Consider the following 15182-nt stretch of genomic DNA (forward strand, 5'->3'; position numbering starts at 1 on the left):
TCAGGCTCAACGGGTAGTGATCAATGGCTCCATGTCTAGTTGGCAGCCGGTATCAAGCGGAGTGCCCCAAGGGTCGGTCCTGGGGCTGGTTTTGTTCCATATCTTCATAAATGATCTGGAGGATGGTGTGGATTGCACCCTCAGCAAGTTTGCAGATGACACTAAACTGGGAGGAAAGGTAGATACGCTGGAGGGTAGGGATAGGATACAGAGGGCCCTAGACAAATTAGAGGATTGGGCCAAAAGAAATCTGATGAGGTTCAACAAGGACAAGTGCAGAGTCCTGCACTTAGGATGGAAGAATCCCATGCACCGCTACAGACTAGGGACAGAATGGCTCGGCAGCCGTTCTGCAGAAAAGGACCTAGGGGTGACAGTGGACGAGAAGCTGGATATGAGTCAACAGTGTGCCCTTGTTGCCAAGAAGGCGAATGGCATTTTGGGATGTATAAGTAGGGGCATTGCCAGCAGATCGAGGGACTTGATCATTCCCCTCTATTCGACACTGGTGAGGCCTCATCTGGAGTACTGTGTCCAGTTTTGGGCCCCACACTACAAGAAGGATGTGGAAAAATTGGAAAACGTACAGCAGAGGGCAACAAAAATGATTAGGGGACTGGAACACATGACTTATGAGGAGAGACTGAGGGAAGTGGGATTGTTTAGTCTGCGGAAGAGAAGAATGAGGGGGGATTTGATAGCTGCTTTCAACTACCTGAAAGGGCGTTCCAAAGAGGATGGATCTAGACTGTTCTCAGTGGTAGCAGATGACAGAACGAGGAGTAATGGTCTCAAGTTGCAGTTGGGGAGGTTTAGGTTGGATATTAGGAAAAACTTTTTCACTAGGAGGGTGGTGAAACACTGGAATGCATACCTAGGGAGGTGGTGGAATCTCCTTCCCTAGAAGTTCTTAAGGTCAGGCTTGACAAAGCCCTGGCTGGGATGATTTAGTTGTGGACTGGTCCTGCTTCGAGCAGGGGGTTGGACTAGATGACCTCCTGAGGTCCCTTCCAACCCTGATATTTTATGATTCTAAGAGCCTTGGAAACCTCTTTCTATTCACAATCCTTGGCTTTGATTGAGCCTATCAGAGGTGCCAACTAGGGTTGTAATTTTTTTTCCCCCATAGGAAGACCCGGACAGAGACCAAATCATTTTGTTTAGACCACTCATAGACCATCATATGTTTCAGTCACTATCACTCTTGATGGGATTCAAACCAAAGGCAGAATGCCCCATATGCAGTAACTCATACCCTACTCTTCAGTCACTACAAAATTATTGTGGAAAGAAAACCCACTCATCCTTTCCCAATTTCTTTAAATATTTTTAGACCCCTTCAGTTTCCTGTTGTATATAAGTATTAAGATTTCCCTTCGGCTCACTTCCTACAGTCGTAACTGAACACTGAGGAATAACATTTAAAAAGCAAGGTAGTCGAAATTCTGGAACATGGTGGAAGCATATACAATTTTGAATAATTACTACATAAAAGGTGAAACCTAAATCTTCCAAATAAAACTTTTAACTTCACAAAATTAGTTATAACTTTTCAGTCAGCAAGGGAGGCTCAGAAACCTAAACGCTACATATGAAAGATTGCTTCCATGCAAAAACATCATCTTAGATATTCCAATTATGTACACTAGTCCAGAGTGGTGATACAAATAGAAAAAATATGATTTGGTTTTTATTTGTGTAAGCACTATAATGTCCTGGGTACTTTCCATACAATCAAGGCACAGTCCCTGCTGGAGCTCACACACTAAGAGGAGGTTTAGAGGAATGGATGTAAAATGGTTAAAATTATGTTTGGCCACCCCTTGGCAAAATGAGGCTAATGCGTGTGTGGTTAATATTGTTTTTTTACATAGTTTAACTTTTTGGAAGGATACTCTTATTTAATGCTAGAAATGGGGACTATTTATACTTGGCATCTGTCTTCTGAAGAAACCTACATAGTAATGCTGTGGTATATGGGTTATGATTCCCTCTGCTGTAGTGCATGAATACAAGGAAGCACAGACTATCTTACAAGCAATGGGCACTGTTCTTGGATGTATGGTTTCTGATGCATTTGTGCAAGGAAGGTTTTTTGTTTTTTGGGGGTTTTTTTTGCTTCATACCTTCTTAGTGTCTGTTTCACTCTTGTAGAGACAATTCCAGATGCTTTTACTCAAAAGATGTTTCTTAATAGAAAAATCAATATAGTTAAACAATATTCAGAGGAAAATAATCACAGGTTAACACTGAAATATTTGTTTGGCTGGGAAATGATGCCTCTTATTTTTTCCACTGCACCAAGCTAGCTTTGCCAAATTCTGACCTCTTAGCATTTAAGGCTAGATCTTCAACGGCTATAATGAGGTGTAGCTTCATTGACTTCAGTACTGAGGATCTGGCACATAAATTGTCAAACATACCAAACTAGGTACAAAATCTACATGCTTGTCCTTAATGATGTTGACTGATACCAAAATGTTACTTGCCAGCTGAACAAAAAATTACTGTGGTCTAATACATAACTAGTATTTTGCAAGGATGTTCTCGTTGACACATCTTGTCTTTTCTTGTTGGTTTCTTCTACCTGAGATTTTTCCCAGTGTATAATCCTATAGTTTATAGCTGAATCACTGATTGCCAGAGACAAATCTCAAAATGGATTAGGTTCTGTGTGGTTGATCATTTCAGCTAGAAACAATTTTGTCCTGCTAAAAAGCCAGGAAGTCACATCTGTCACAAGCAGCTAACTACTGTACCTGAAGTAAAACACTTTCCTATTCCCTCTGCAAATTCTGAGATGATATAAACAGTCCAGTCACACTTCTCTCCCTATGCTTTTTCTGGCATAAGAACCCAGACAGTAGTAAATGAGGATTAATAAATCAGTAAAGGGCTTTAAACTGAATACTTCGGTAGCATTTTGTGTTGTAAACAGATTTTCCTTGCTATACTCTTCAGGCTTAATTTATTTTCCTTGCATTTTTTTAAACCCTCATTCCCAAAACCATTCTACACCACTGAATTCTCTTAACAAAAGGGAGGAAACAGAAAAAAAGGATCAAAGAATATGTCATCAATATGATGTCTTTAGCTCAGGTTTTAGGTGCTCTAATACCATGGTATTAACATGATAGAAATGCTTAGATGTATTAAAATGATTTTTTTAATCACAGGCATTTATGGTGTCATACTAATTACGTATTTTTGAGGAAAACATACTTCAGTTAACCCTGACTCCAGGATCTGCATTTCCTTTCACCTGCATAGATTGTAGAGACAGTTCCCAGTGGCAGAATATCTGGAAAAGAGCAATATAAAGTGCCTGCAAATTCCTCTGCTAGGAAATCTACACCTAGTCAGCAAAGCCTTGACACTGGCCCAGGGTGAACAAGGCTGCTATTTCCAATTAAATCTGAAATTGTGAAAATATTTTTCCTTTGATATTAATTATGATTTCCAAGTCCCAAGTTTTTTTTTTTTAAAGTATTGATTTGCTTCTTTATAGCCTTACCTTGCATGCACGCTCTCGGTGTATGTCGGATTCTATCACTCTTATTCATGCTGAGAAGTATTGTACTTCACAAGTCCCATTGGGCTAGATAGTGAACCCTTTACTCACAGTGGTAAACAGTTATTCCCCAAAATAGCCCCACTGCAGTCAGTGGGATTATCTATGGGACATGCTCTACCCTTACATGAATAATTACCATAGGGTGCTTGCATGAGGAAGTGAACGATAAACTTTTGCACAATGACATTTCTCAGAGTCCTGCAGAAGAACGATAATTGTAACCGTACTGTGTGGTTCTTTCACTGCAATTTTTTGAAAAGTAGCAAACATTTACAATTTACTGGTAGTGTGTGTGAAAAGCATGACAGAATAAAACATGAGCATGTATCATAGCACCATTTTAACACTGATGTTGTGTATCTAAAATACCCACAAGCAGTGAACCATAATTCTGATTGAAGAATTAGTTGTGATACAGCACACATGCTGATTAATACAGTATATTACAACATTAAGCAGAACAGTGATTGACCCCTCTTACTCTAGTCTCCATTATGATTTATATCACCAATATGATTTAAAGCACCTAATTTATATCAGGCTCTTAATCTAAGTGGTGATCTTCTTCTCTTTCCCCCTCTTCCCACACCAATACTTTGGCAAAATCCTGCCACCTTATACTCTTCATCACCCATAAAGTTCTCCCCTTTCTTACTGCACTTTATAGCCAAATAGCTAGTCCATATCTAATCTGCTGCCACAACTTTGAGCAGGGGGTTGGACTAGATGACCTTCTGGGGTCCCTTCCAACCCTTATATTCTATGATTATATTCTATTCTATGAACTGCAACTGCTTCCTGGCCGGTCTTGTTGATATTAGCCTCCTTTTATGGTACTGCCAAAATCATTTTTATTACCTATTGCTTTGACTATGTTCATATGCAGAGCAACAGAAAGCCTCGAGCCTTTGCCCTCTGAGTCACTCACTGGCTCCCTATTGTACTGTATACCAAGTTCAGATTTCTTGTCTTTGCCTTCAAGGCCCTATGCCATGCAAAACTACTTACATCTCTTGACTTGGTAGCCTTTCATAAGAACAGCCATACTGGGTCAGACCAAAGGTCCATCTAGCCCAGTATCCTGTCTTCCGACAGTGGCCAATGCCAGGTGTCCCAGAGGGAATGAACAGAATAGGTAATCAAGTGATCCATTCCCAGCTTCTGGCAAACAGAGGCAAGGGACACTATCCTTCCCATCCTGGCTAATAACCATTGATGGACCTATCCTCCATGAATTTATCTAGTTCTTTTTTGAACCCTGTTATAGTCTTGGCCTTCACAACATTCTCTGGCATGTTACACCCAACTGTTCTGCTCTGCCAGCAGTGCTAACCTCAATACAGCCTTCATCTCCTTCTCCCAGAGAAATCTCTGCTCCTTTTTGCCATGCTTTCCCTCACTATTTAAACACCATCCTCAAATCAGTTCAATAAGGGTGCATCTACACTGCATGCTTCTTTCAGAGGCATCTAGAATATGTAGTTGTAGCCTTTTACTGACACCCGCAGCAGTGTAGACATGGTGTGCTTTTCACTGCAGTGTTTAGCTACACCTATGCTACATGCTGTTGCTAGTGGTGTGTAGTGTAGACACACCTTAATTATCTCCCTCATCTCATTCATGTGCTCCCTCAAAGCTCATACCTGCCACCAATTTTACTACAAGTGAGCATGATTACAGTATTTTTAAAAATGCAGTCATCAAAATGAACAATAGAGTGGGTACTCATGAGTAAAACTATCTTCATGGCTAGTTCTAATGGTGGGCAAGGAGGGTGGTGCCAACTTCCAGGGGAGTCAAACTGCTTTGCCACTTGGCATTTTTTGTGTGCTCTGCTCCTCATTGGGCTGGTCATCTCTTCTTTTTTTTGTGGCACAGGGGGTTCAACTGTTTGGGGGAGTGGGGACAGAGCACCAAACATTTTCATCCTCGCCTACAAAATGTGTAGGTTGCTCCCGACTACATTCTTATTACAACCCTTCAATCCCAGCACCTACCCATGTTTTGGTTGCTTGTGAGCTTTCAGAGCAAGGATTGTGCCAGCATTTATTGCTGTGGGGCCCCTATGATATTTTTGCCTTCTCTAGTAAATAACATAAATAATGGGACCGAACTCCAAGTTGCCACATTCAAGGGGTTCAGATCTGGGTTCCAGTTTCAATCCAATGCAAAGATAAGCCTCAGATACGGAGTTTGGATCTAGAATGGAATTTACCCAAGTCCAGATATCTGGGTTCAGATTTGGAGTTCTGGTCCTTTTGCATCATTTACTTTATCATGACATTGATTTTTGGCAATTAATTTGGCATTACAGAAATAACTTGTGCTCCTTATTATGATTCCACTATATATGTTGCAGTGATGGTTTTTAATCACAGTAATAGGAAACTGTTTCCTTTATACAGACACTCATTTTGCTACAGTTGGCACATAATGCTGTAGTAGAATTTTGGTCTTCGAGAACCTTACTGGTCTTAGAGTTCAATATCCACGTATCCCTCACGTCTTTCTTCAAGAAACCTAAAGCATGTCAAAGCTTGATCCAACATTGATAAGCCTTATCCACTAAAGAACGGAGACAAAGCCCAACCCAAACCTATTTTGGGGGAATAAACTATTCATCCAAAAATCTTCACCCAGCTCTACTTGCTACTCACTGATTCTTGAATTCCTATCTTCTGTTTGTAAGTGTAAATCAGAGGGGAAAGAAGGCACTTATTGCTTTATTTAGCTGATCAAATGCCACATTATAGACGTAAGTTACCACAGCTGAAGAAAATATGCAAAAATAAATGATTTTTCCGTATGATTTGTCAAATGTTTACTTGCTTTATTTTGACATTTCATTTTAGATTGAAGGAAATATTTTGTTTAATCTACAACAATTTTTTCCCAACTTTTTGGTTCCGAAAAAAGTCATTTTCAGGTTGACCCAAACTGATTTTTTTTTCCCCGATTTTTGTGGAACTTCCAGCAAGCTGACAAATCAGTTATTTGCCCATGACTAGTAGTAAGAATGAAGAAAAAAATTCAGTAGACAAAATACTGAGGCAAATGTCAATTGTTAGGAGACATCCCCTCAGACTTTCAGTCTCAGCTGATGGGAATATCAATACAAGCATTGAGCCTCCAGCATAACCAAAGCTAATGGCACTTCATGGTGATCAATATACTCTTATGGCTCCTGAGTCAGCTCTGCTATTAAATTCTCAGTGAATGACAGATGTGCTACTATCATAGCCCTTTCTCTGCAATGCCATTGACTCAATATGCTGCTCCTGCAGCCTGTTTTCCAGATGTAGAGTCATGATCTTGGATGGGATTCATCCTTTCAGAATAAACATTAACCGACAGGAGATTTTCTAGTGTGTCTCACTTTTAAAAAGGGGAAATAGCACTACAACATCATACAAAATCCATTTCCTTTTACTTTACAGATGCGAGAAGGAGGCAGTGTTCTGATCAGGATTATGGTGGAGCTTTACACTGAAAATATTTTGTGCTAGCACTTTAGTGAAAATCTTTTAAAAAGTTTACAAAAACATGGAACCAAATCCCACAGTGTTAACAGCTTGGTATTGTCCCAGCTTGAAATGGTCATAGCAGACTTTGAACATTCTATGATTAATTCTATAGTGATATTTGGAGCTGGGTAAGCCTATTCCACTAACTGTGGGAAAGCAGACAGATGTTTATGAAATGTTATAACCACCTATGACAATAAACATTGATGGGGAAAAAGTTCAAAAGGGAGACAAAAAAAAACTGAATTAGTCCAAACAAGCCTACTGATGTAAGTCAAGGACTGTGTTAAAACCATGCCTCGTAAACAAGAGACATGTCGAACTAGAATTTAATAGACCAAAATTGGTGAACAAAATAATGAGATGGGCTATTCCACCCATTACTCACTTTTGGGGTCCTTAAAAGAAAAGAGACTCTGGGAGAAAAATTTGGCAGAGGATGTGAACACAACAATTACTAACTAAAAGAAAGGGAAGAAGCAAGCTTTGCCATCCTAGGTGCCATCTCGATGGGATCCACTGTAATACTTCAGGGCCGTCATCGCTCTAATCTGAAAAAGTGTCCCAACCACTGACACACACACACACACACACACACACACACCTTCTTTCCCATTTCTCTTTTTTCTTTCTGTCTAATAGGAGTTTGGCTTAGGCAGCCAAGACCACGTATTTTGCAACACTGCTGTAAGCCTGTTATCAGAGAGGCAGGAAATAACAATGCCCTTAATAAGTAAATACTGGTACAAGTTTGCCATATCTCAGAGTGGCTAATAAATATAAGACGTGCTGTGCCTGTGTTTCTCCATCAGTGAGACTGCAAGTGAAAGTCAACACGAGAGAGAGGCTGAAATTTCTATTTTATTTTGTCTTGTCAGAAATGGGATCACACTTTAACAGAAACAACAACAGTTCCACCCAGTTCAACTAACTTTTTCTCTTTTTTTCCAAAAGGACAGTTAACCATCTTTAATATCAGCTAAAAGATTGTCAAATAGGGGCTGTTTCCTCTTAAAAGCTCTCTCCAGCTAAAGGGAAAGGGAACAAGGAAAGTTAAGGTTTTTATTTTATTTAATATTCATATTTCAAATGCTTTAGCTGTTTTGCCTTTTCTTTTCTGTATCTTTAATAAGAGGTTAAAAGATTTAATGTTTTTGCCATGATACAAAGCAGGTTGAGGTCTCTATACCAAACCTTGTTTAAAACTGTTTATAGATTCATAGATATTAAGGCCAGAAGGGACCATTATGATCATCTAGTCTGACCTCCTGCACAATGCAGGCCACAGAATTTCACCCACCACTCCTAAAAAAGACCTCACACCTATATCTGTGCTATTGAAGTCCTCAAATTGTAGTTTGAAGACCTCAAGGAGCAGAGAATCCTCCAGCAAGTGACCCGTGCCCCATGCTACAGAGGAAGGCGAAAAACCTCCAGGGCTTTATGTTGGACAGTTTCAGGATCACATTAACACCTTTGACTCTGGACCCATTTATTCCATCTAAATTAATAGAACAGTTCATTCCTAATAGAGAAGTGAAAACTGAAATGACTTGGTTTGTTCTTACCTAGGTCTTACCTCATTTAACTCACAACATTCCTGATCCAAAACCCACTGAAGTTAATGAAAAGATTCACAATAACTTGAATAGGCTTTCAATCACAGCTGATATGTACATAGCTGCTACTTACCTTGAATAAAAATAGTAAATGCAATAGCCAAGTTTATTCGAGCCAATCCTACCCTCAAAGCGCCATCTGATTGGGGAGGTGGGTACATATAGAAGAGGTACCAGGAGTTCAAGGAGTATGTCAGGGGAGTGGGAGGAGGAGAATGAAAAAATTAGCTAGGACCCCCCACAGCAATTCTAAACACAAAATAGAAACTGTATTTAATGGTTTTCCTCCTATTTTCTCAAATCATAGGGGCATTTTTCATAGTGAAAAGATTACATATAGAGCCAGTGGAGAATTTTCCATGAAAACTTTATTTTAACTGAAAATTACTTTTGGATTGCATGGAAATTGTAAGGGATTATTAAATACATTTAAATTTATTCCTAGTACATAATACTCAGGGCAGCCCTTTCCAGTACAGCTCAGAGAGCCTGAAAAAATTAAAGCTACAGTCAGAGTTACTCATTTCTGCCTCCATTAAACTCATATCACAAGAGAAACAATCACACCAGAAAACAAGAACGCCTCATTTGTTAGAGTCACTGAGAACTTGCAGGTATTGAAAGAAACAGATATGGTAAAACAAAAGACTCAGTATGATTTGGGGTCACGAGACCTTCTACCACTTCATGAAAATGATGCTGTATGGCTCTATGGAATGTGAAACCATGGTTGCAAATAGTGGTGGAGTTACAAGTAGCAGCCCCCATCATATGAGGTAGTCACCTCAGAGACACAGTCTAAACAAATAGGCAACACCTTCTCCAGATCCCAGAAAGGAAGAAGATAAGGGGCACTAAGTCTGCCATTCTGTTTGAGAAGCGTTCAGACAATGAAGCCCCAGGACCTGGAACAACCAGAACAAGTGAACTTACCATCTCCTCACAGCAATCGATCTGATGTTGCAAGGGAGCACACAGGTCCAAGTCACAGTTCACTGCAGAGACTGAAAAAAACATAGTAAGTTTAGTTCGATTGGTTATAAGGTTTTTGTAATTGGGTGGCATATTAATGTTAGCTTTTTAAGTGTTTTTGTTAAGTTTTGGCTTGGAAGGGAAGATCTGGTATTAGGGACTGTGCCTTTAAAGTCTGAGCTTCCCAGATGGAGAGTCTGGATAGGGTACTGTGAAGCTCTTCTTGTTATGCCCAGCCAGCTGGAAATGGACACAGAATAAAGCAAAACTCTTTCAAGCATGGAATGATTGTTGAACACCACAGAATCCAAATGCTGAATCCAACGTGCTCTCAACTTGCTGACGCTGGGCAGTTTATGCACTGCCCCTAGCTTTGGATCTTTTGGCATGCCTTTAAGGTGTAGACCTCAGGTCCAACACCCCTCCCAGCACTAAGGACCCCAAATGGTCCAATTGCCTAGAGCCTGAAACTAGTATGGCCATTCCCAAGCCTCCCCAGCAGCTTTTGCACATGCTCCAAAATCCCACCAAAGATTTTACCTTTTCAGTGGCAAAAGACAATGAAAACCAACAAACACACAGACAGTCAATACAGGAGTCTAAAGCCCATTGCTCTTGAACTTAGCTTGTGATACACAGATCAACACAAAATAATAAACACACCTATAGACGTTTTCCCTGCCTGAGTTTCCTCACCACTCTTGAGTTCTCAGGCTTAGATCAGAGTCACCTAAGAAATCCAGGGTACTTCTTCTCCTCTTGCCCTCCTGCACATGGCTTCTTAGCCAAAACATGGAATTATTTTTTCTTCCTCTCTCTCTAAAATGGCTGATGAGAGATGGCTCTTTTATAACCTTCAGCCTCCTTTATCAGGTGATCAGAATCCTCTACCAGGTGATCTGTTGCTTAGTTACCAGCCCAGATGAACAGACTACTACTTCTAGGTAGGAGCCAGCCTATTGTATAGGGTGGTTTCATTAGGGGGAGAGCACATAAGTTAACAACACTTTATCATTAGCCCTATGCTGCTACCCCTTGGAACTCCAGTCCAACATGGAGGTAAAAGGACAACAGACAAGGAAAACAAACCCTATATTCAACGTAAGTCTGCAGTCTGACAGATGCACAGAAAGAGCACCCCCCTCCCCAACCAAAACATACATAGCTTCACCAAATTGTTACCCCATGGATACATAATATTGTCTGCCTACATTACTACAATTCCACATTACCCATCAATGCCTTTGATGTAGTCATAAAGAACAATATATGCGGGAGGGGGAGTTGTTTTTAATGCACAGTAATGACACAGATGTGACTGAGTGGAAGAGCTTGGCAGTGAAGATGCTAATTTCAAGAAAATCAAATTTTAAAGCAGGTGCTGGAGCTCTTCCTTCTCGGACTATTATAGCCTAGTTTTCCAGCAGATGTCACACTGAAGGCTTGGCCACACACTCAAATAGTTACCATGTTGATCCATGATCCACATATTAACACTTTGAACAGGTCCCATTCATTGATGTTGGCCCTTTCTCATCCTTGTGCTAGTAAAAGTATAAGAGGAGCAGGGCAGACTGCAGCTGCTGGAAATATTTCAGGCACTGGGGGAAATGCAGAAACTGATACTAATCTGGAGAAAAAGCAGCCAGCAATATAGTAAAACACCAAATACCTGAATAACTGCTCTGAGATACATGCAATAGCAGCAGCAACACCACTTCCTCTATCATTGTCCAAGAATACTTTGTCTTGGCATATTTTACCACTGGTCGAATGAATGTGCTGGAAGGTCAAGATTGAGGTGCCTGTCCAAGGTTCTTTGGGTCACCTGAAATTCGGAATATTGCAGATGCAACACTTTCTCAGTCTTCTTCAGTACATACTCTTTTTTTTTTTTTTTTTGGTACCTGAGAGAAGTTTGTTGGTGTTTCCAGTTGCAAGGCAGGCAGACTGAGTGTAGCTGATTTTAGGGGCGTGCTTGTGGTAGGAATTAATTAATGACCAAAATAAAGTGGTGTAAATGAGAAAAAGTGGAACTAGTTATTTCCAAATTGTCTTGGAAATGTACTTCAAATTATTTCAATCCATGGTAGAGTAATTGCTCTAGGGAAAATTATGCAGTCACATACCTTGCTAGGTCATGTAGGCATTGAGTATAAACTTTAAATTGGCTGTATTTAAATAATTTTGTTTATAAGTAGCTTTGAAGCAGCTATCCCAGATGTGATCACAGTGCCACAAATTCTTATTTTATGTATGAGGTCTTGTCCTCCTTGAGGAAGTATAAGCATAAGATGTGTGAAAGGGTAAGTAACTACTTTTGTATTTTAGTACTTTTGTAAGTCAAAGGACAATGGGTCATAAGTTATGACCAGGAAGACAACAGGCACTAATAGTCAAGAGGTTATTGAAGAGTCTCAACTGTTCACCTAAATACAAAGGGTTGAGATCATCTCGCTAGAGTCATCACCTCCTGTTATTCATGCAGTGCTACTTATCTGGGAAAAAACAGACTCGGGCCATGACTCAGAAGCAGTACCCTAAAAGGAGAACTCCAAAATTGGACCAAGGGTCAGAATGACATTGCTTAATCATGACTGGCCAATGCAGTTGGGGAGAGAAATTTGTGATTGCTTGATTTGATCAGAAGGTAACAAGAGGAAAAAGTAAATGAGGAAGAGATGTGCTCCTTTTGAGGTCACCATATGACAACAATTTGGTGGCTGATACTGCTACTTCCTGTTCCAAGGAAAGTAGAGACAAAGACATTGCAGACCAGCCAATCAACCTGAGAATGACACCCACTAGCATGATGGTACCTGAGCCAGAAGACATTATGCAGTTCCTAACTGACTCTTAAGCTCTACAGATAACCCAACTAAAGAACATAATTATTATTTAGGAAAAAGAAAAAGTATTTGTTTTGTCTTCTTAACAGGATATTTGAACTACTGTGCAGGGATGCTTGCCAGGAAAGACCTGTCCTGGCCTTTTTTAGATGTGGATGTGTGTGGCCATTACTAGTAAAAACACATACATATACACCATACTGTGAGCTATCATTGGATATTAGGTAACCTAGTTTTAAAGAAAATCTTATTATAGACTTCTAAAAGTCACCTAGGATACATAAGGGTTTAAACCTTTAAACATACTAAACCACAAAGGAAAGTATGAACTGCTAAGTAAACTACACAGGGATAGAAAGATTAAATAAGTCATGTAATCATTGGTGTTATGTTAACTTTGTAATTTGATTACTAGTTGCACTTATGTAATTACTTGATCAATTGTTGGTCTTAAATTATGTTTTTTGTAGTTATCCAATTTTAAGTTGTATTATTGTTAACGCCTCAATTTGACTAACTCAATTGTGATTAGAAAAGGAGTACTTGTACCCTGATCACTTTAGATAAGCTATTGCCAGCAGGAGAGTGGGGTGGGGGGAGGTATTTTTTCATGCTTTGTGTGTATAAAAGATCTTCTACACTTTCCACAGTATGCATCCGATGAAGTGAGCTGTAGCTCACGAAAACTTATGCTCAGATAAATTGGTTAGTCTCTAAGGTGCCACAAGTACTCCTTTTCTTTTTGCGAATACAGACTAACACGGCTGTTACTCTGAAACCTGTCACTTGTGATTGTAATGCCAATATTAATTATCATATTGCTTAATACATTAGAGAAGTATAAGAAATTCTCTAACACTGTAATTATTAGTGTTCTTGAATAAAAATTTTAATCACACACCAAATTGGTTTTCGCTGATCAACTGGTAACGAGGTAAAAACAATCATAAATTAAAGGGACTTTACAGGTCCGAAGAAAACCCTTATATCATTACACCTTTATCTTGCAAATTTGCAAAACCTGTTAAATTCTGATAAAGCTGGTACCTTGAGGGCTACATCAGTTACAAACAAAATGTCTTTAATCAGAAATATTTAATTTTTTTAAAGGCTAAATCTGATACATCAGTTCTGAGCACAGATTTTTGTTTTGCAGTGTACACAAACCCTGAAAATAGTTACCGTATGAGGATGTTCAGTGACCTGTATGAATTGTGACACCACTCTCAATCCAGTGTTTGCTGAAGAAGTCTCCATATCAAACTTCCATTGGATACTAATTAGCACTTTTACTCTCAGTTTCTAAAACTCAGTGGAGTGGGAGAACGAACAAACTTCCCCCTTAATGGTGACCTGCAAATGGATGGAAAAAATTGGGCTTATGCCCATTTTGGATTCTCTATAATGTATAAAAAACACCTGACTTCTCCAAGGTTTTAAAAAAATGCAGCAAAGGAAACAACTTTATAAAAACAAACAAAGCTATTTTTATACAGAGGCCCTATTGTAAAATAATTATTTTAGTCTTGTAGACTTTGACAGCAACTTGTAAATTCATTTAATCTAGTACAAGATTTGTTTTACATGTGTATATATAATACAAGTATATGGATAGCTATACATATATAGAATACATTAACAGGACAATTGACCTACAGAAGTAAAGGTCTGTATTGTCAGATGCTAGTAATTTGTATCATTTCATAGAAAGTTCTTCTTTAGAATATTTCTACTAAGCTTTCAAAATAAGATATGCATCCGATGAAGTGAGCTGTAGCTCACGAAAGCTCATGCTCAAATAAATTGGTTAGTCTCTAAGGTGCCACAAGTACTCCTTTTCTTTTTGCGAATACAGACTAACACGGCTGTTACTCTGAAACCAAAATAAGATTGTAACCTTAGAATTTACCATGTGTAAGAGGGGAGCTGTGACAGGGTGCAACTCACCACTACAGTGCCTCCTACTGCCTGTTTTAGGAATTAGCTCTGTGCCCTCTTTTGGTGGTATCCTGCCCATTGACATCTCTGCTCCTGGACCCACGTCACTCCCAGGACTGCAGCATCCTCTTCATGACACTACCCTCTGGCTGTGCCACTCTCTGCGTTCTCCCCTTCTGGGGGACCTGCAATCTCCGCCCAGCCACTTCCCTCCATGGCAATTGCAGTCCATTGTCCCGGGGCCGCTTCCCATGCAGCTCCAGCACCCTCTTCTGCCCTTACCTCAGGGCCTCAGCCTGCAGACCCCTCTCCCTAGCTCCTCAGTCCCTGCTTGCAGCACTGAATTGTCCCCGCTGCTGGGGCTTTTCCCACGCCTGTGAGGACCCTGGTCTTCTCCCCTCAAGTTCCAGTCAGCTCCTGAACTCTGCTCTGCCTCTCGGCCCCTCTCTAATTGGCTGCCTCTGGCACAGCCTCCCCTAGGGCTGCTTTTAACCACTTTTCTGCCAGTGAGGGGCAGCCGCCCCATCACAGGAGCATATAGCTGCACCAAAGCAGGAGCAAATAATGAATTGTGATTCAGAGTCACAATTCCACTCATGCGTCCCTTTGTAGTGGGGAATAAGGGTTTCTCTACACATCAATTGTAGAGGCTGGCCAGGATCAGCTGACTTGGGCTTATGGGGCTCGGGATGCAGAGCATAGGTGC

At 40.1% G+C, this 15182-nt stretch overlaps 1 long non-coding RNA gene across 1 annotated transcript in view; it reads right to left on the reverse strand.

Annotated features, from left to right (window-relative positions):
• The window catches only part of LOC142071769 (uncharacterized), a 248325-nt gene that overhangs the window by 141589 nt on the left and 91554 nt on the right, over positions 1-15182 (reverse strand). The window contains exon 3 of the long non-coding RNA XR_012667962.1: positions 9651-9721. This is a non-coding gene — a long non-coding RNA (uncharacterized LOC142071769). The remainder of the gene's footprint in view (positions 1-9650; positions 9722-15182) is intronic.

This window comes from Caretta caretta, chromosome 4 (genome assembly GCF_965140235.1).
Source record: "Caretta caretta isolate rCarCar2 chromosome 4, rCarCar1.hap1, whole genome shotgun sequence".
Taxonomy (NCBI): Eukaryota; Metazoa; Chordata; order Testudines; family Cheloniidae; genus Caretta; species Caretta caretta.